The sequence below is a fragment of the Hyperoodon ampullatus genome (genome assembly GCF_949752795.1).
Source record: "Hyperoodon ampullatus genome assembly, chromosome: 11".
NCBI lineage: Eukaryota > Metazoa > Chordata > Mammalia > Artiodactyla > Ziphiidae > Hyperoodon > Hyperoodon ampullatus.
Window position 1 is genome coordinate 71,593,671 of NC_136924.1, and position 22,589 is coordinate 71,616,259.

Below are 22,589 nucleotides of genomic sequence, written 5' to 3' on the forward strand. Positions count from 1 at the left end.
TGGCTCACAGGCCCAGCCACTCCGCGGCATGTGGGATCTTCCCAGATGGGGCACGAACCCGTGTCCCCTGCATCAGCAGGCAGACTCTCAACCACTACGCCACCAGGGAAGCCCTAAATTTTTGTTTTTGAAAGCACATTTGTAAACTTGGGTAATAACTTTGCATAAGTGACATTTGGTTGCAGTAAAAACTACAAAGTCAGTTACATTTCTGTGTTGTGTGGCGAGGTGGAAGAGTCAGGCCAAGAGTCAGAAGGCTTAATGTTGTGTCTGGTCTCTGACACTGACCATCTCTATGGGCTAGTCGTCTCATCTCTCTGCGTCTGTTTCTGCATTTGTAAAATGGGCAGAATGCCAATTATGCCTATTCCAGATGTATTTGCACAAATCAGATTTGAGTACATGAAAACACTTTGTATGCTGTTAAATGCTATGAAATACAAGATAAGTATAGACTATTTTGTGCTTTCTACCCAGCTCACAATGACTCATCTTTCTCTGAGGGTTGCCTTCCCATCCACTAGTATGACTCCAGGCCCCCAGCTGGATTTACTACATCACTCCACTCACCTACCCACAATTCATTGGACCAGGACTGACCACCTAATCCTAGATGGACCAATCAGGTTCTCTCTTCTGAGAATTTAGGATTGGGACCAAGACTATCCAATTTGAACTCATCATTTGAACAGAAATGTAAACTCTGGAGCAATGGATTGGCCATCTGCTGCCTGCTGAGGGCATGGAGATGCAGAGAAAGCCGGTCTAGAGAGAGAATGAAGCTGATAGACAGGAAGAGTCTGAGATGAGAGGAAGAGAGAGAGGTTAATACTTCTGATAGCTGCACAGGTCTGGGTTCTTCCTCCCGAGGCCTGACTGCTTTACTGTTTCCATAAAACACTCCTGTGTCCTATAAATAAAATCCTTTGTTGTTTTCTTTGTTTGTTTGTTGTTGTTGTTTTGCATAATATGGCTCAAGTGTTTTTCTGTAATTTTCAACTAAAGAATCTCAACTAAAGCAATATAGTGGATTGAATAGTTCCCCTCTCCAATAAAAATCATATTTACCCAGAACTTCAGAATGTGACCTTATCTCCTATTTGGAGATAGGATCTTGGCAGATATAATTAGTTAAGATGAGGTTATTATACTAGATTACAGTGGGTTTTAATCCCATGACTTATGTTCTTATGACAATACAAGAGGACACAAGAAATACACACAGAGAAGAAGTCCATTTGAGGATGAAGGTAGGCAGAAATTAGAGTTATGCTGCCACAGGCTCAGGAATGCTTGAGGCCAACAGAAGTTTGAAGAGACAAGGTAGGATTCTTCCTTAGATCCTTCAGAGGGAGCATGGCCCTGCTGACACCTTGATTTCAGACTTCTGGTCTCCAGAATAGTGAGAGAATAAATTTATGTTGTTTTAAGCCACTCAGTTTGTGGTGCTTCATTATAGCAGCCCTAGAAAACCCTACAAGTATTATAGGACAGCTTACCTCAAAATTGCTGTTTTCAAGCTCTGTTATAGAAAGGGCCAGACTCTACACTAAGGAGAAACCCTTGAAGCTCTACAGCCCCCTTCTGAGAAACAGGCCCCTTGTGGTCTGTTCTGCATAAAGCTGTTCTATTTCTTGCCATGTGAAACCAACGCTACTACTCCAGCTACACTTGGTTGGATCCAGAGTCCCATGGGAATGGGCTAGTCAGAAGGAGGCCAAAAAGAGCTTGGTGTCAGACTGCCTAATAAGGACACTGTGTATTGGACAGTGACAAATGGAGTCAACCAGGAAATGTAAATACTAAATAAACAAAGAGTAGGCAATAATCCAATCCATGCTGAGCCTTTGTTTCATTTCTCCATGAGCCTATAGATCATCCCTGTCTGGGAAGCTCTGTGACCAAGAATGGCTGCCCAGGTAACAGAGGGCACCTCATGCTGCTCCATGAATCCCAGCAATAAACCCCCGCTATCAGAGTTCATCTGGGCATGCTTTCTGCTTCAACCTTAGTCTGCTCAGGCTGCCACAACAAAATACTATAGACTATGTGACTTAAACTTCAAAAATTTATTTCTCACAATTCTGAGGGCTGGGAAATCCAAGACCAAGGTGTGGGACAATTAAGTGCGTAATGAGAACTCTTGTCCTGGCTTGCAGATGACCACTTTCTTGCTGTGTCCGCACAAGGACTTCCCTTGTTGGGTGCACAGAGACATTTCTCTCCCTCTTCTTTCTTTCTTTCTTTCTTTATTTAATTAATTTATTTAATTAATTTATTTTTGGCTACGTTGGGTCTTCATTGCTGTGCGGGCTTTCTCTAGTTGCGGCGAGCAGGGGCTACTCTTTGTTGTTGCGGTAGCTTCTCTTGTAGAGCACGGGCACTAGGCGTGCAGGATCCAGTAGTTGCGGCACACGGGCTCAGTAGTTATGGCTCGTGGGCTGTAGAGCACAGGGTCAGTAGTTGTGGCGCACGGGCCGAGTTGCTCTGTGGCATGTGGGATCTTCCCGGGCCAGGGCTCGAACCCGTGTCCCCTGCATTGGCAGGAGGATTCTTAACCACTGTGCCACCAGGGAAGCCCTCTCCCTCTTCTTATTAGACTACAATCCTATCAGATTAGGACCCCAACCTATGACCTCATTTAACCTTAATTACCTCCCAAAAGCCCTGTCTCCAAGTGTAATCACACTGGGGGCTTAGGGCTTCAACATATGGATGGGGGTGGGACACAATTTATTTAATAGCAAACCTTAAAGGATCTAACTAATATAGGCTAAGCTTATAGTGCTCAAGTATAAATATGATGATCACAAAGATTTAATATGCATTTTGGGGGATGGGGAGGAAGCAAATGAAAAACTTATCCCAAACTTTGCCACTACTTCCCCTCCTTCACACCCTGGTGATGTCACACAAAATCCCTTGTCCTCTGAGGTCTCCCTTCCAGGATGTCTGCTGGAGAGCTTATTTCACGGGATTGGCCCAGCCCTGCTGGAAGGCAAAATGCATTCTGGGAGTGTATACACAGGGTCAAATTGATTTTTCTCCTTACCATTTTGTTAGAATCTTTTCACCAAACAGCTGGTTCATTCTGATTCCAATGCAGGGGTCACACTGAAAGACAATCTTGGATAATTTCTGTCACCTTGCCAAGTCACAAAGTGCTTCTAAATTACAAAAATGAGGATATACACACACATATATGTATATGTACATATACATATATACACATATATGAATATATATTTATACTACATATCTATCTATCTATCTATCTATCTATATATATATATTCATACTTCCTGTGTGCCTGGTATTGTACTAAGTGATATAGATATAGATATATATATATATATATATATATACACACATCAATTCATTTTATCCTTTCAACCTTTCATGAAGCAGGTAGTATTAGTATGCTCATTTAACATTCCAGAAAATCAAGACACAAAGAGGTTGAATAACTTGCCCAGGCTCATACAGCTAGTGTTAATGCGAGGACTTGACCCACACAATCTGGCTTCAGAGTTTATGCCCTTAACTACTATACTTTGCTGCCAAATTAATAAACCATAGTCCCAGCTATGAGAAACTGCTAGTGTAGTGGATGAGCAAGAGATATAGATAGGAAGATTGGAATCAGAAAATTATTATAGGAAACATGCTATTTTGAATGAACCATCTCTCAGCCTACTAATTTCTATAGCCTTTGATGGCCATGTAGTAACTGCCAGTCCCAGAAGTAAACACAGCTTGCCTTGGAATAAGATTATGTCAGTGAAGGGCTCTGTGTGTTAACTTTATCTGTCTCTGGACAGTGGGCAAACCATCTGGTATATGTGGAAAGAGATGTAAAGTCTTTCTCATCAGAGTCCGTGTGTCCTGAGCAAAGAGTTGGTTGTCTGAAGTCTTGTCCCCAGGACAGAAAGGAGAGAAGATTGTACTCCTTCCCATAGCTCATACTAATCAAGTGCCCCTGTGTGCTCCAACAAGAGGTTCTTCTTAGTTGGATGAATGGATGTGTAGAGAGGCAAGAGGCCAGGACTTATGGGCTCGAGAATGTGTAAGATTTATTGGAGCTGCTGGTTAGAACACTGCTGCTTTCGTGAACTGGACCAAAGTGCTCTCACACCAAGCTTTCACCAATAAAATAAATAGCCTCAGGTGTCTATCGACCTAAGAGGACCTGCTTGTAGTTGATATAATTGCCAAACCACTCACTGGGAACTTGACAGATGAGTCCTTTAGATTCCAATCCAGGATGAGGATTTGCACGAAAAAAATAAGACTAATGCTTTTTAAAGAGAAATAGAAATACCCATTTTCTAAATCATTCATTCATTCATTCAGCAAATATTTATTGAGTGCCTACTGTGTGATAAGCCCTGTTCTTGGAGATTGAAATACATCAGTGAGAAAAACAGAGATTCATGCCCACATGGGACTTGTACTCTAGTGTGGGGAGATAGATGATTAGCAATGGACATAATAAATAAGTAAATTATATGGTGTATATGAGGAGGTTTTCAGTGTTATGGGGGAAAAAAGAAGTAGAGCAGAATAAGAGGGATTGAAAGTGTTTGGGGATGGTTGCAATTTTAAGTAGAATAGTTAGGGTAGATGTTATTGAGAAGGTAACATTTGAGCAAAGACTTGAAGGAATTGAAAGGATCAGCCAAGTGGACATCTGGGGAAAGGGCACACCAGGCAAAGGAAACAGCAAGGCGGGAGTGTGCCTGGTATGTTTGAGGAATAGTAGGAAGCTAGGGTGGCTAGAGCAGTGGGCGAAGGATGGCGGGGGTGGGGGACCATGGAAGATCAGGAGAGGTAGCAAGGACCTGATCATGTGCTGGCTCGTAGGTCACTGTTGGGGCTTCTACTTTTACACTGTAGGACTTTTACTCTGAATGAGATGGGATTCCGTTAGAAGAGCTTTGAGCAAAGGATTGACAAGTTCTCTCTTATGTTATAACCAGACCACTTTGACTGCTGTGTTGCAAGTTGATTGCAAGAGTGGAAATGAGAAAACCAGAGAGAATGCAATTTCAGTTATCAAGAAGAGAGAGAATGCTGGCACAGACCAGATTGTAACAGTGGAGGTGGTGAGAAGTACTCAGATTTTGGGTAGAATTTGAGGGTAGGGCCAATTGGAGTTGCTGTGGATTGGATGTGGTGTGTAAGAAAGAAAGAAAGAAAAAGATGAGTCAGATGACTATAACCATCAAGATGGAGAAGACTGCATGTGGGGCAAGTTGTTGGATATACAAGTCTGGAGGTCGGAGGAAAAGTCTGGTCTGGAGATAAATGGAGGTAAATGTGGAGTTGTTGGCATACAGATGATATTTAAAGCCAAAGGCTGATTGTGACCACGAAGGAAGTGAGTATGTATAGAGAAGAGGTCCAGGTAGTATGACTTCAAGCTTAATACTCCAACATTAAGGGATTGTGAGAAAAAGAGGATTTGAAAAAGGAGACCAAGATGGAATAACCAGAGGTAGGAGGGCCACCTAAATGCTAGATTCTGGAAACCAGGTGAAGAAAGTATGTCCTGGAGGAGGTGGATATCAACTATGTCAAATGCTGTTGAAAAGCCAAGTAAGATGAGGACTGAGAATGATCATTGGATTTACCAACATGGAGATCATTGGTGATTTTGTTAACAAATGTTTTACTGGAGTGATGGGGAAAATCCAGATTGGAATATATATATATATATATATATATATATATATATATATATATATATGTATATGAATGAATGGGTGCATTTTATTATGTATAAATTATACCTCAATAAAGTTAACTTAAAAGCACAAGAAGAGAGGAAGTATGAAATAGGATAACCAAAACTTAGAAATACCACAAATACCCATCAATATTCGAATGGGTAGATAAATTATAGCATATTCATTCAAGGGAATACTATAGACTAAGCAGGGGTCAGCAAGCTACAGCCTGAGAGTCAAATCCAGCACAGGTCCTATTTTCAACAAGTTGCACTGGGACATAGACACAACCATTTGTTTACATAATATCCGTGGCTGCTTTAGTGGGCTACAGCAGCAGAGTTGAGTAGTTGTGCTAACGTCCTATGGCCACAAGCCTCAAATATTTATCATCTGGTTCTTTATAGAAAAAGTTTGCCCATCTCTGGACTAGAGCAATCAGAGTGAGTGGATTATTGCTATTCATAACAACATGGACTAATTTCCAAAATACAATGTTCAGGGAAAGAAGCCAGATACAAGGCAGTATGCACTGCATGATTCTATTTGTCTAAAGTTCAAGAACAGGAAAACTAATCAACGGTGCTAGAAATAAGCAGGCTGGTTACCTTGGGGTTACTGACTGGGAGGGGTCAGGTGGTGAGTTTCAAGTGTGCTGATGATCTTCTAATTCTTGATCTGGGTGCTGGTTACCAGGATTGTTCACTTGGCGAAAATTAACTGAGCACTTAGGACTTTCTGCACACTTCTGAATGTCTAAAATAAAGTTTCCTAAAAATTAAAAATCATAAGAAAGGAACTGGAAACAGGGGTTATAGCAACTCCTTCATGAAGTTTTGCTGCAAAGGGGAGGAAGGATATGAGGGGTAGTTCACAGAGGAAGGAGGGTTAAAGAAGGGTTTTTTTTTAAGCTGAGAGAAATAATAGCATGTTTATATGTTGATGGGAGGAGAAAATTGAAGATGTTAAAGAGAAAGGGGAAAATGCTAGATTGATGTCCTTGACTAGGTGAGAGGGGATGCAGTCTGGTACGTACAAGTAGAGGGATTGCGTTTGGACAAGCGCAGAGGGAGTTCATCTATGCTAACAGCACATTTTGGATAATTGAAGAAACCTACCCTCTGGTGCCTATCTTTATACGTAGTGAATAATAAGTCTTGGTTACCAAGGAATTCCTTTATGATTTTCCCAAAGCAGTTCCCAGTTGGCCACTTGGTAAATAATAACATCACTAACAGTCAATACTTCACAGGTGCTTTCACACAGATGTCATTCAACACTCATCTTCTAATGAACACAGCCTATTTTCTGTCTTTCTGTTGAGATGGCACAGCCCAGCCCAGAGTAGCTGAAGTGATAGCCTAGTTGCTGTGACTAAGCCAGGAACGTAACCAAGGTCTGGGTATTCATTTGCTAGAGCTGCCATGATAAAGTACCACAAACTGAGTGACTTAACAAAACTCTATTGTCTTATAGTTCTGGAAGCTAGAAGAGTGAGATTAAGATGTTGGCAGGGAGACAGAATCTGTTCCGTGCTTCTCTCCTAGCATCTGGTGGCAATCTTTGGCTTTCCCTGACTTGTAGATGCATCACCCTGACCTCTGCCTTCATGTTCACATAGTGTTTTCTCTGTGCGTTTTGTCTGTTTGGGTCTAAATTTCCCCTTCTTATAAAGACACCAGTCATATAGTGTTGGAGGCCCACCCTACTCCAGTACAACCTCCTCTTAACCAATCACATCTGTAAAGACCTTGTTTTTAAATAAGTTCGTATAAATATTTTGAGGTACTGGGGGTTAGGGCTTCAACATATAAATTTAGGGTTGAGGGGGACACAATTCAATCCATGACAGTCTCGAAATGTCACATTTAGTGTCAACCTTAATGGTAGTAGGGTAGGTAATTGCAGATGAGGTAGGACTGAGAATCAGTGGGATTGAAAAGGCCTTCTTTATGCATCTAATGCCTGCCAATCCCATCATTTGAACCTGTTGTCTTTGATATGATTCTGATGTGACTGTTTTGACCTGTTCTAGAGGGCAGAACCTTGAAAAATAAGAGGTAATGACTAGAAGGTGAAGGGAGTTGCACGGAGGTGTTCCTCTAAGGCAGCGACCATTTGTATTGAATACATGTTTGTGTTTTATAAAATAAAAGCAGCTTCCCCAGGCTTTACCCCTAAGATTCTGATTCTGCAGGCCTGGAGCCCAGGAATCTGCATTTTTAGCCTGCTTTAAGGTGATTTGGATGCCACAGTCTGACAAAGATTTTCTTAAAGAGCCAGTGGTTCATGGTGTGGGGAAATTGCAGCAACAAGACACTGGGCCTTGCCATCTAGAGAGAGTGGACAGAACCATAGAACCCCTGAGGTCAAGAGCTCCAAATGCCAGACGACGTCCTTCAAGTTCACCTCCTTATTTTCCAGATGAGAAAATAGAGCCCAGAGATGGTGAAGCCAGGAAATTTTGAGCATTTAAGAAAAGAGAGAGACACAAAAACAGGACTTAAATATAATAAGAGGATTACAATGGATAAAATGAAAAGAGAGAAGAGAACTGTGAGGCACTGTCCCTTAAGCCGGTGTCTAGACTAGATAATGTCTCCTTTCTCTTTGTCAGGTCACAGAAGTTGTCCTGCTTCAGAGTGGGCCACCTCCATGCTTTTGAGGCAGGCCTGGGTTCCTAAAGCAGGTATTTGCCCACAGGATAAAGAATGGGTCTATTTTGAATATTTATTTGTTGGGATTCACTGCTTCTCATGGCACGGCATTATCCTTAGCATGCAAAGATAAAATAAGAACCCAAGAAAAACACTTTAAGTGTGGGATTAAATTAATCAATAATCTTCAATTGGGCTTCCCTGGTGGCGCAGTGGTTGAGAGTCCGCCTGCCGATGCAGGGGATACGGGTTCGTGCCCCGGTCTGGGAAGATCCCACATGCCGCGGAGCGGCTGGGCCCGTGAGCCATGGCCGCTGGGCCTGCGCGTCCGGAGCCTGTGCTCTGCAGTGGGAGTGGCCACAACAGTGAGAGGCCCGCGTACTGCAAAAAAAAAAAAAAAAAAAAAATCTTCAATTAACTATGATTAGACTTTGGTAGATAGACTTGCTGCCCAAATTCTGAGTATAATAATCTGTATCTGCAGAGTTTCTTTACTGGTCTTTCACCTCCTTGTCCTTATCTTAATGCTCACAGTAACCCTGTGGTAGGTATTACCCTCACTGGACAGATATTGTAAAGATGAAAACCTGATCATACCCTTTCCCTGCTTATAATCCTTCAGTGATTCCTCACTGTCCACCCATTGGCTCATTAATCCTTCCTTGGGGAAATGTGTTATAAGTTAATAACCTAAAAGGAAGAAAAGGGCAACTTGTACAAGGATGTATGTAGTAGCTTTATTCACAATATTAAAAAACTGGAAACAAACCAAACCCAACAATAAAGGGCAGGGCTAAGCAAGACCTGCTCTATCAATACACTGGAATACTCTGTACCTACTTTAAACGATAAGAATCTGGTCTGTGTTGAGGCATGAGCGTGTGTCTAAGGGTGGGAAATGTGAAATAAACTTAACAAACAGGATAATGAACACCCTGCTTTCACCTCTGTAAAAATACACATGTACACACTGACAAAGACTAGATAGTAATAAAAAGTAATAAAATGTTTGGTATTGTATGTGAATCAGATTTTCTGTTTAAGTGTGACATAAAAATTTAAACAGGGAAAATAATGCCCTTGGAATTTTCTTCTGGGGGCACTCACATGGGATTTTATACAATGAAGAGAAAACTAGAAACGAAACTTAAAAACTTAAGACCCCAGTACAGCACGTTGGGCTAAGGACACGGTGACAGATTTTTTAATGTTGGGATGTCAGTGTTTGCATCAATTCAAGTCAGGATGGGGATGGGGCAGGCAGCCCACAACCTATGGCTGTACTTAGTGTGCTCGTAGATGCACATACACCCTTGGCCCGTGGTCACATCAGGGACTGCTGAGCAGCATCTCAAAACCACTGAGAAGTCACAGAGCAGGAAAAGAACTGCCCTATTAACTGAGAGAAACTGGTCAGACTTGATCAAGCAGAACATTAGTGTGTGATGTGAAACTGACCTTATGTACAAAGAGGGTCCAGGAACATTTCACCGAGTTCTCTTCTCTTTATTGGTATTTGTCACTGTCAAAGGCATAAAAGCATGGTGCTGAAGGCCCACTATTAGTGCACCCACATGGCTGAAGTACCCAAACTTTAGTATCTATTTAAATGTGTTCATTAGGTCTCTTCCTAGTTCTCTTTCAGAACTCTTCCCCTGACCCTAATCTTACAGTATGTGCTGTTTGTATCTTTCATTAAACAATATTATCACTAATTGAATCTTCTTTAGGTTTATCGTTTCACTGTGTACAGATGAGGAGTGGGTTGATGGTCAAAGATGTTGCCCTTCTAGATTCTCTGGGTTTTCTGTCTTTGTAAATCTGGATCCTCAATCTTGGCTTACCCTGGATTGGTCAGGACCTAGGAAAAACTGGCTCATGCATCCCAAATTCACATGAATCTGATTTGTATCAGAAAATCAGTTTAATCATTTACAATGAGAAATGTAGAGGCCAAGTGGGGTGATATTTACGTTGACCAGTTTGTGAGTTCTCTTCCCACAAAGGAAACCAAACAAAGACTAGAAGTCTGTTGCTGTGTAAATTATTGGTATGAGGAAGGGGGTCTCTGAGAGATTTGTTTATAAATTGGTCTGCCTAGAATTCCCTGATTCCCATTAACAGTGTCTATTCCTCTAAAGGTCCAGTTCACACCTTACCTCTTCTGTGAAACTTCTTCTACCCCTGGGCCCTTGGGAAAAATTAATTACTCACCCAGCCAGCTTAGCATAACTTTTATACCTATTATAGCACCAATCACTTGTATTCTAGTAGTTCTTGAGATACCTGTCTCACCTGCTGTTTAGATAGTTGGGACAGGGACAGGGCCCCCATCCACTTTTGTTTCCTCAATGCCTAGCACATAAGTACTCAGTGCAGAGTTGCTAAATGAATGAAGGAATGAGTGAATGAATGAAGTTCTTTCTCCATCTACCCTAATGACCTTCTATATCAGGTTTTATTAAATGGATGTAGATAGATATTAAGAGCAATTGTATATCTCTGTGTGTGTGTGTGTGTGTGTGTGTGTGTGAGAGAGAGAGAGAGAGAGAGAGAGAGAAGAATGAATCCTATTCCCTAATGGGGAGAGACCTATCCAAACATTATACCATGGGGAACCCATAAAAGCCAGTCTTATGCAATACTTAATGCTTTACGTTTTCTCACAGACTGATCTACTCATTTGATCCTTCTGTTATTCTCTGGCCTCATCTTAGGCCCTGGCTTATGTATGCTTTAGCCTGCTTCCTTGTTTTATTGAACAATTTGACCCCCTCCACAAGCATATTGATTTGGACTCTCCTGACTCACCTTTTACCCATACTGCTATCAGAAAATCAGTATCTCTGCTGATCCTTTAGATCCCTACTTCTCAAAGGACTAACAGCATTAACATCACCTGTGAACCTGTTAGAACTATAGACCCTCAGGTGCCAGAACTACTGAATCAGAATCGGAATTCTAACAAGACTCTCAAGTGATTTGTGTACACATTAGAGTTGGAGAAGCTCTGCTTTACATCTTTCTGACGACCGCTGCTTGTGGCTCATGGTTTTCCTTTCTATCTTGTCTCCTATTATCCTCAAGATATCAATACCCACTGTATTAGTTATCTATGACTGCATATAAAATCATCCCAACTTACTGGCTTAAAATAACAGACATTTACTATCTCACAGTTTCTGTGCATCAGGAATCTGGGTAAAACTTATCTGGATCTTGTAGCTCAGGGTCTCTCATAAGGCTGCAGTCGAGGTGTCAGCTGGCGCTGTAGTCATCTAAGGCTGGGCTGGGGAGGAGCCGCTCCAAGCTCACTCGTGTGACTTATGGTGGGCCTCGTGTCTTCACGGGCTGTTACTTGCCTGGTTGGTCTCTCCACTGGGCAGCTCACAATATGGCTTCATAGAGCGAACAAGTGAAAAAGTAAGAAAGGGGAGGCAAGATGGAAGCCAGAGTCTTTCTGTAATCTCAGTCCATTATTTTTGCCTTATTTTATTTGTTAGACGTAGTCACTAAATCCAATCTACGCTCAAGGGGAGGGATTACACAAGGGTGCAAGTAGCAGGAGGATGTTTGGGGGCGATCTTAGAGGCTGCCAACTACATCCAAGTGCATTTTCCTCTAATAACTTGGCTGACTAGTTTCTTTTTTTTTTTTAATATTTATTTATTTATTTTGGCTGCATTGGGTGTTAGTTGCAGCACGTGGGATCTTTCTGTTGTGGCGTGCAGGCTCTTTGTTGCAGTGCACAAGCTTCTTTCTAGTTGTGGCGCGTGGGGTCCAGAGTAAACGAGCTCAGTAGTTGTGGTGTGCAGTTGCCCCGTGGCACGTGGGATCTTAGTTCCCTGACCAGAGATCAAACCAGCGTCCTCTGCAGTGCAAGACAGATTCTTAACCACTGGACCACCAGGGAAGTCCCTTGGCTGACTAGTTTCTACAAGTCATGAATTGGTATGGCCATACCTGGGACCTCAACACCACTTGGAATTTTGTTTTTCAAACGTTCACCCTCTCTGCTCTCTGTCATGACTACTACTTGTCATTCCCTCTACTTGTCCCACAACTTCATTCACAGCAGACATGACTTCCTAGCCTTTTCATCCCTTCTTGTGCTAGTCTATTAATATCCTTCCTGTCTTTGTGGGGACTCAAAGCCCCACACACGGTGTTTCCTATGAGCGGCTAGTTATGTACGGGCATATTAAAAACCTAGGAACACCTACACTCACCTATTTGATTTGTGGGATTGTCACCTTCCCTTCTTCCACTTTAGGAAAGATCTAGCATTCTCTGGTTTTTCTTCCATTTCCAGGTTGATGAGCATGCCTGAAGGAAATTATAAAATCATGCTGACTGGGTGCACTATAAATAGATGCTATCTAACTTCATCTGGGTAACACCTCTCTTCAGAAGTGCATCCCTACAGAATTTACCCAGCAGCATATCCAGAACTTTCTCATTCTCCTCAGGTTCCCAAATCTACCTTCCCTATTCTTAGTCTACCTTTAGCTTTCCTCCAGTGGAAGGCCATTCCCCACTTTGGCTATCTCCGCTTGAGAATGTTCTCATCTCTTCACTCATTATTTTTTTCTTCCTCTTGTCTCTGAGGAATAGGTGTTGATCTTCCTTTCTGGGTCTAAACTCTTCACGTGTCCTTATATTCCATCCTATCCCATTTCTTCTTTGGCTTTGCTCCATCTGTTCCTCTCTCTCTCTCTGTATTGCCTCCTTCCCTTTAGCTTGCAAACATGTCCACAGTAAAAGCAACCTGGACTCAGTTATTGCCTCAAGCTACTACTTCATCACTTTCTTTTTACCACTAAGTTTATTTTAATTTTCAAACATACAGAAAAGTAGAATACCATAATAGATACCTATATTCTTACACCCAGATTTAACAATTGGCCATATTCACTTCATCTTTCCTCTCCTGAAATATTAAATCAAATGATAGACATCTTGACATTTTACCCCTAAAAACTTTAGAATGCATCTCTTAAAAATATCATCATCACAATTAGCAAAACTAATAATAAAGCCTTCATTTTATATAACACATCATATTTAAATTTTCCCAGTGATCTCAAAAAATGTGTTTTACAGCTGTCTTTATCACATAAAATTCAATTAAAGACCATGCATTGCTTAGGATGGCTTAATTCTCTTTTGATTTCAACAGTGCTTCCTACCCTCTTTTTATGTCATTGAGTTGTTGAAGAGACTGGGCCCATTGTCCCTATTTAATGTCCCACTTTCTGGATTTGTGTGATTGTTTATTTTTTGATGTCATTAGAGGTTCATCTACCCCTGTATTTTCTGTAAAATGGAGATGAGATATAAAGGCTGATTTCAAGTTAAATATTTTTGTTGGGAATATTCGTAGTTGGTGCTATGTGCTTTATATTGCATCACATTTTATGCACATCACTTCTAACTGTCTCACTTTTAGTGATGCTAACGTTAATTACTGAGTTAAGGAGGCAACAGCCAGATCTTCCCACTGTTAAGTTATGATACACTTTTTTTCCAATCAGTAAATAACCAATGCCTGGAGTGATACTTTGGCCCCATGTAATGCCAAGAAGTTTTTAAGACTCTCATATGGCTGCCTTTTACCCTATTCCCTAATTCTTCTTCCCCCCGCCACCGAACGAAACTCTTCTGTAGAAGGTCACTAGTGACTTCCTTACCACGAAAACCAAGAGCCTTTGGCTTTTCATGAAGGTGGTGCCGAAAGCAAAGACGGAAGTCCCTGCACTTTACCCTCCTAAAGCCAAAGGCTTTGAAGGCAAGGAAGGCAGTGATGAAAGACATCCACAGCCACAATAAAAGAGAAGAGAGGAATGTCATCCAACTTCCAACAGCCTAAGACACTGCAGCTCAAAAAGCAGCCCAAATACCCATAGATGAGCACACCCAGGAGAAACAAGCTTGACCATTACGCCATCATCAAGGTCACCCTGACAACTGAGTCAGCCATAAAGAAGATAGAAGATAACACACACTTGTGTTCATTGTGGATGACAAGGTCAACAAGCACCAGATCAAACAGGCTGTGAAGAAGCTCTGTGACACTGACGTGGCCAAGGTCAACACTCTCATCAGGCCTAAAGGAAAGAAGAAGGCATATGTTCCACTGGCTCCTGACTATGGTGCCTTGGATATTGCCAACAAAATTGGGATCATCTAAACTGAGTCCAGATGGCTAATTCTAAATATATCTTTTCACCCATATTTAAAAAATAAAGAATAAAAAACAAAACCAAGAGACTTTGTTCATCTTCCTTGAGCTTTCTAAAATATTTTATATTATTACACCTTTTTTAAGAATGTCTTTTCCCCTTTCTTCCATAAAGTTTCCTATTTCAAGTACCTCTCCCTCTAACTTCTTATTTACATCTTTATTGAATGCTTTCATTGGACTGTAAAGAGGGTCATAGTTCTGCTCTTTGTCTTCAACTTGGTCTCTACACTGTCCACTTTAGTAATCTTACCCACATTCACAGCTCAAGCAGATTGCTAAAAAAATGTGTACCTCTAGCTTGACATCCTATAGCTTTTTGACATTTCCACCTGGAGTCCCATCTGGTATAACTTAAACTCAACCAGCATAAAAGAGAAGTCATCTTTCTCTGTACTTCCATCCTCCCAATATAGGAGTTTTGATTATTTCAATGTTCATGTTTACATTGTTATGTTCATGTAAATATTGTTCACTGCTGAGACACAGTGTATTTTAATCACACTTACTTTTATATAATAATAACTATAATAAAAATTACCTTGTTTTTTAAAAATTTATTTATTTATTTTTGGCTGCATTGGGTCTTCGTTGTTGCACGCAGGCTTTCTCTACTTGCTGCGAGTGGGGGCTACTCTTCATTGAGGTGCTCAGTCTTCTCACTGCAGTGGCTTCTCTTGTTGCAGAGCAGGGGCTCTAGGCGCATGGGCTTCAGTAGTTGTGGCACGTGGGCTCAGTTGTTGCAGTTCGCGGGCTCTAGATCACTGGCTCGGTAGTTGTGGCGCACAAGCTTAGTTGCTCTGCAGCATGTGGGATCTTCCTGGAGCAGGGGTTGAACGCATGTCCCCTTCATTGGCAGGAGGATTCTTAACCACTGCGCCACCAGGGAAGTCCCATGAAGTAGTTAACATAATCTCTTTTTCTTAATAAACATATTTGCTTTCAGATACCCTTTCCAAGCTAATCTGCATTATTACTGCCAGTTTATTTCTCCATAACATTTTTGACCAAATTATTCCCATGTCAAAATCTGTTAATTGAATTTAAAACTCCTTAGCATCCCTTTCAAATTCTTCGATATACCGTTTCAACCTTCCTTTTTACCCTCTCTCCCTATTCTTCCCTACATTTGTGCTGTCTTTCAATCCACCCCTGTTGGATGCCCTTTTATGAACCTCCCTTATGTTCTCTACCATCATGAGTTATTATTATTCATGAGCTTTTCCCCATGTGTGCCCACAAGAACCTTAGCCATTTTCTAAAATATATCTGAAATTCGACTCTCTCCTAGAAATCTCCCTGTCTACCTCAGTCAGAAGCAATCTCTTTCTGGCCTAAGTTCCCAGGATACTTAGTATACTACCTTATGATAACTTTTTTTTTTTTTTTGCAGTACGTGGGTCTCTCTCTGTTGTGGCCTCTCCCGTTGCGGAGCACAGGCTCCAGACGCGCAGGCTCAGCGGCCATGGCTCACAGGCCCAGCCGCTCCGCGGCATGTGGGATCTTCCCGGACCGGGGCACGAACCCGCGTCCCCTGCATCGGCAGGCGGACTCTCAACCACTGCGCCACCAGGGAAGCCCATGATAACTTTTTTTAATGAGCAAATGAATGTGGCACTTCAGTATCAGTATTACCTTTAAAACTAGATTCTAGGGGGAATTCCCTGGCGGTCCAGTGGTTAGGACTCTGCGCTCTCACTTTGGAGGGCCTGGGACCTAAACCTGCTCAGGGAACTAGGATCCCACAAGCTGCTCTGGCGTCGCCCCACCAAAAAAATAAAACCTAGATTCTAAACTCCCAGAGGACAGAGTTCACATCTTATACTTCCTTCTAGTCTCTATAGCACCCAATGTACTATCTGATAAATGAAGGAGTGACCATTGGAGTGGGTGAATAGAGGGGGTAAAGAGTGGACAGGGAAATATATTGTAGAATGACAAAGTGGATAAATCAAAAATAACTCCAGGAACTTATTCTGGATTGTCTGGAAATGGTCTGACTGGACCACACACCCATCTGTCTCACCAGGAAGAGGAGCTGCACTCAAACCCAACTTCCCATGTGTGCCTGTCAGTTTCCTGTTTGCTCTCAGAACCATCTCCCATCCTTTCCCTGCTCTGTGCTGTATCAAAGGGAACTACATTGTCCAGGATGTTACACTTTGGCTTTTTGGTTGTTTCAGGTAGTTTTCATATTGTTGTTTGGCTATAGTTCACTCACTTTCATTGTTGTACAGTATTCCACTGTGTGCATGTACCAAATTTATGTATTTATTCAACTATTAATGGACATTTAAATTTCTCATTTGGGGCTATTGTTAATAATGCTAACATGAACGTTCTGTTACATGTCTCTTGTAAAAATATATGTTAGCACTTATTTCTTGGGTTTATATCCAGGACTGGAATTGCTGGGTGAAGGCATGTGTATATCTAGTATTTACTAGATATTTCAAATATCCAAAGTTGTTCCAGCAGTGCATGAGAGTTCCTGATGCTCTAGTCCTTGCCAAGGCTTAGTATTGTTAGATTTTAAAACTTTTTGCAAATCTGATGGTTATGAAAAGAGAGCTCATTCTGCTTAATTCACTGATTACTAGTGAGGTTGAGTCCCTTTTCTTAGGTTTACTGATTATGTATTTCTTCTTCGAAGTCATTATTCAAATCCTTGGCTAGTTTTTCAGTTGGTTTTATGTTTCCTTTGATGTGTAGTAGTACTTTACATATTCTGGATATTACACTTTGTTAGTTATACTGATTCTCTCAACAAATATTTATTGGGCATTTACTATGCTCAAAGGATACAGCAGTGAACAATACAGACCAAAAAACCACTCTTAGTTCATGAAGCTTACATTCTAGTATAGGGAGAGGAACAATAAACACAATAAATAAGTAAAGCGAAGGTATATTAAATTTTACATACTCTATGATAAATGCTATAGAGAGAAATAAAGCAGGGAAGGGGGTTAGGGAATTCTGGGGAAGGGTTGCAGTTTGAAATAAAGTGGTCAAGGGAATTCCCTGGCAGTCCAGAGGATAGGACTCTGTGCTTCCACTGCAGGGGAACTAATATCCCGCAAGCGGCGTGGTGCAGCAAATAAATAAGTTAATTAATTAAGTAAATTAAATTAAATAGTGGTCAAGGAAGGCGACTTTTGAGTATAACCCTGAAGGAGGTCAGGAAACAGGCCATAGAGGAGTTGGGGGAAGAGCATCTTAGATAGAATAGTAAACGCAAAGGCCCTGCAGGTAGAACATAAATGGTGTGTTCAAGGAACAGCAAGGAGGCCAGTGTGGCCAAAGCTGAATGGGGAAAATGAGTCATAAGACATGAGATTTGTTTTTTTGTTTTGGGTTTTTGTTTTTTGTGTTTTTTTTGGGTAAGAACACATTTAAAAAATTTTTTTTATTGGAGTGTAGTTGATTTACAATGTTGTATTAGTTTCAGGTGTACAGCAAAGTGAGTCAGTTATACATCTACGTATATCCACTCTTTTTTTTTTTTTTTTTTTGATTCTTTTCCCATATAGACCATTACAGAGTACTGAGTAGAGTTCCCTGTGCTATACAGCAGGTTCTTACTAGTTATCTATTTTATGTAGGGTAATGTTTATATGTCAATCCCAATCTCCCAATTTATCCCTCCCTGCCCCCCTTATCCCCTGGTAACCATAAGTTTGTTTTCTACATCTGTGACTCTACTTCTGTTTTGTAAATAAGTTCATTTGTACTCTTTTTTTAGATTCCACATATAAGCAATATCATATGATATTTGTCTTTCTGTGTCTGACTTACTTGACTCAGTATGACAATCTCTAGACCCATCCATGTTGCTGCAAATGGCATTATTTTGTTCTTTCTTATGGCTGAGTAATATTCCATTGTCTATATGTACCACATCTTCTTTATCCATTCCTCTGTTGATGGACATTTAGGTTGCTTCCATGTCATGGCTATTGTAAATAGTGCTGCAATGAACATAGGAGTGCATGTATCTTTTCAAATTATGGTTTTCTCCAGGAATATGCCCAGGAGTGAGATTGCTGGGTCATATGGTAGTTCTATTTTTAGTTTTTTAGGGAACCTCCATACTGTTCTCCAAGACATGAGATTTGAACAGCAAGGTGGAGAATGTATGTGTGCAGAATGTAAAGGATGTTTGTAGACCATTATAAGGACTTGACTTTTACTCTTGGTGAGGTGGGAAGCCTTTTGAGAAAAGGAAAGATTTGAGCAAAGGAGTGACACAATCTGACTTACTGCTTTAAAAGGCCCATTCTGGGGACAAGGGGAGGAGTAAACTGAGTGGCTTTCAGAATGATCCAGGTGGGGCTTCCCTGGTGGCACAGTGGTTAAGAATCCGCCTGCCAATGCAGGAGACATGGGTTCGAGCCCTGGTACGGGAAGATCTCACATGCCGTGGAGCAACTAAGCCCCTGCTCCACAACTACTGAGCCTGTGCTCTAGACCCCCACGAGCCACAACTACTGAAGCCCGCGTGCTACAACTACTGAAGCCCGTGCACCTAGAGCCCCTGCTCCGCAACGAGAGAAGCCACCACAATGAGAAACCTGCCACTGCAGTGAAGAGTAGCCCCCGCTCACTACAACTAGAGAAAGCCCATGCACAGCAACGAAGAGCCAACGCAGCCAAAAATAAAAATTAAAAAAAAAAGAATAATTCAGGTGAAAGATAATGGTTGCTTGCACTAAGGTGATACTGAGGTGGTAAAAAGTGATTAGAGACAACTAAAAGATAATCCATGAGTAACTATGACCATGTTGAGGTTGGGTAGCATTTGTTGGGTACTTATTGGTTAATTTTTGTTTTCTTACGCTAGAAGAAATTTCTCTACTAATGTTTAGGAGCTGGGACTCTGGATGGAGAAAACAAAAATGACCAAGACATTGGTGGTGACTGGTATGGCTATAACAGTAAATACACAAAAATGGTAATGGCTTGGACTATGGTGGTCCCAGTGAAGTTTGCAGAATCTGGATTTATTCTGAGAGTGTAACTAACAAGATTTGTTGATAAATTGGGCATGGAATGTAAGCAAAAGTGAGAAATCAGGAGTTACTTTAGGGGTTTTTTTGTTCTAAAAGATTAGAGTTTCCATAAGTTGATAGTGAAAAAGCTTCAAGAAGACCAGATTTGGTAGAGAAGATCAGGAGCTCATTTACGGACTATTGAGTTTGAGCTGCCTTTTTGATATTCAGGAGGAGATGCCCAGCTGGCAACTGGATATATGAGCTTGGCATTCAGGAGAATTTAAAGGGAGTTTTATTAGTCACCATTTTTGATGTAATAAACAACTCCAAAATCTCAGTGGATTACAGCAACAAACATTTATTTCTTGCTCTTGTCACATGTGGGTGACAAGTTGATTACAGTTCTGCTCTAGGCTGTGGGCCAGCTATGTGTCTCGTTAGGGTGTATTCTAATTTGGGGCCTAAACTGAATAAACAGCCACTGTCCAGCACACGCCATACTCACGGCAAAGGGCAGAATCAAGAGGGGCTAAACTAAGCAATGCAATTCAATTTAAAGCTTCTCTTTGCATGTGGCTGTATCACTTGCTTCCATTCCATTCCATTAGCTAAAGAAAGTCACATAGCCCAGCCCTGCATTGGGACAAGGATGTATATTGTGCACAGAAAAGGCACTTAAAGACAAATTCAAATGGTGTGTATGTACAATTCTCATAGAAGGGAGGGAGCAAATAGTTGTAAACCATAATTCAATCTCCTACGATGTGAGTACATTGAAGAGAAGAAATCCAAAGACAGGTATTCCAATGTTCAGAAGTCAGAAAGATAAGGAAAAACCCACAAAGGAGACTGAGAAGGAGCAAATAGTAAGGTAGGGGGAAAACCAGATTAGAAGTCAAGTAAAGAAAATGTCTCAAGAAGGTAAGAGGGATTAACTATGTCACGTGTTGCTAATAGGTCAAGCAAGGTGAGGACAGATATTGACCATTTGATTTAGTCATGTGGAAATCTTTGGTCATCTTGACAAGAGAATTAATGACATGGTGGGACCAAAACCTGATCAATGTGGATTCAAGAAAGAGTGGGAGGAGAGAAGTTAGAGATAGTGGATATAGGCAGACTACTCTTTCAAGGACTTTTGCTAAAGGGGGAAGGAAGGAAACGGATGAGTAATTGGAGGGAAAAGTGAGGCCAACAGTAGTCTTTTTTTTTAAGATAGGAGAAATAAAACCATGGTTTCATGATGATAAGAAAGATCCAGTAAAGAGGGGGAAAACTGATGGTGCCAGAGAGAAAGTAGAGAATTACTGTACTGAACAGGCTAGAGGGGATGGGCTCTAGTGCTCTGTGGAGGACTGGTCTTCATCAGGAGCATAGACAGTCTATTCAGAGTAACAGGTGAGAAGGCCAACCATATTGTCACAAGTGCAGGTAGGTGAGTAGATATGATTATGGAAGCACAGGAAAATTCTCCTCGATTGTTTCTATTTTTCAGCTAAGTAAGATGCAAGTCATCCACTGAGAGTGAAGATAGGGAGAAGTTGTGAGAGGTTTGAAACTTAGAGAAAAGTATGAGTAGTCTAGAGGAATGGGAGATTGAATGCACTAGGGAACAATATTGATTGGTAGTAGAATTAAGGGCCTATGTGAGGTTAGTGATGATTGTGTGGGTTTTTTTCTCCCACCCCAGTCAGCTGCAGAGGTGTGGGTGCAGAGTGAAATGGAGAATTGGGTGTGTCCAGGTAACAAACAGGCAGAAATTTAGATTTAATCAGAATCTGTCAAGTTAGATAATAATGGAAGTAGAACATGGCACAGATTAGGGATAATAAAATGATGGAAGAATCATGGATTATAGGTCTAGGTATATTTGACAAATTTTTGGAGACAAGAATAAGCTTAAAAAGTAGAAAGTCTTGGTCAGAGTGTGATGCTTAATACTGACACTATGGAGGAGTTGCATTTATGGGTAAATGACAAGATCTAGAGCAGCACTATTTAATAGGACTTCTTCTGATGATGGGGATGTTCTATATCCACTGTCTAATATGCCAGTGGTGGCTACCGGTCACTGGAAATGGTCTGACTAAGGAAATAAAATTTAAATTTTATTTAAGTTTAATAAATTTAAAATTAAAAGCAACATGAAGCTAGTAGCTTCCATATTAGACAGTGCAGTTCTAGAGATTATGACCATGTTAGTGAGTAGCTAAAATGGAAGACAATTTTACTGGAGAAGAGGAGGCCAAAAACTTAGAAGCTAAGTTATTGGAAAGACCACATCAGTAAGTGGATATCAAAATCTGTAAGAATTATGACAAGAATAGTACTGAAGTGACAGTGAACCACCAGCTGAAATCTTCAAGGAAAGATAAGTGTCTCAGGATGGGAGGACAGGTACAACAAAGAGTAAAGTGAGTGCTATAGTCAGATACCATGTTAATCAAGACTGAGTGTTGGGCTTCCCTGGTGGCACAGTGGTTAAGAATCCGCCTGCCAATGCAGGGGACGCGGATTTGAGCCCTGGTGCGGGAAGGTTTCACATGCCGTGGAGCAACTAAGCCCATGCGCCACAACTACTGAGCTACTGAGCCTGCGCTCTAGAGCCCACAAGCCACAACTACTGAGCCCCTGTGCCACAACTACTGAAGCCCATGGCGAAGAGTAGCCCCTGCTCACAGCAACCAGAGGAAAGCCCGCGCGCAGCAACAAAGACCCAACACAGCCAAAAATAAAATAAATAAATAAAATAACATAAATTAATTAACTAAAAAAAACCTGAGGGTTTTAGGGAGGAAGGAAGCAGAAAAGTTTAGAACCAGCAATGCAAAGCAGACACCTACCCCTTGTCTAGGTTCAATGGCATAATATATGCTTTGAAAATATCTTCGTCCATCGCAGAAGAGAAGTTTGTGGATTGTCTTATCACTTATTTATTTATTTATTTATTTATGTATTTATTTTAATT

At 41.2% G+C, this 22,589-nt stretch overlaps 1 pseudogene across 1 annotated transcript; it reads left to right on the forward strand.

Moving 5' to 3' along the window:
* Positions 1–14,104: 14,104 nt before the first annotated feature.
* LOC307060270 (large ribosomal subunit protein uL23-like) lies at positions 14,105–14,576 on the forward strand (annotated as a pseudogene). The gene has a single exon. The product of its transcript is annotated as a large ribosomal subunit protein uL23-like (transcript).
* Positions 14,577–22,589: the final 8,013 nt, after the last annotated feature.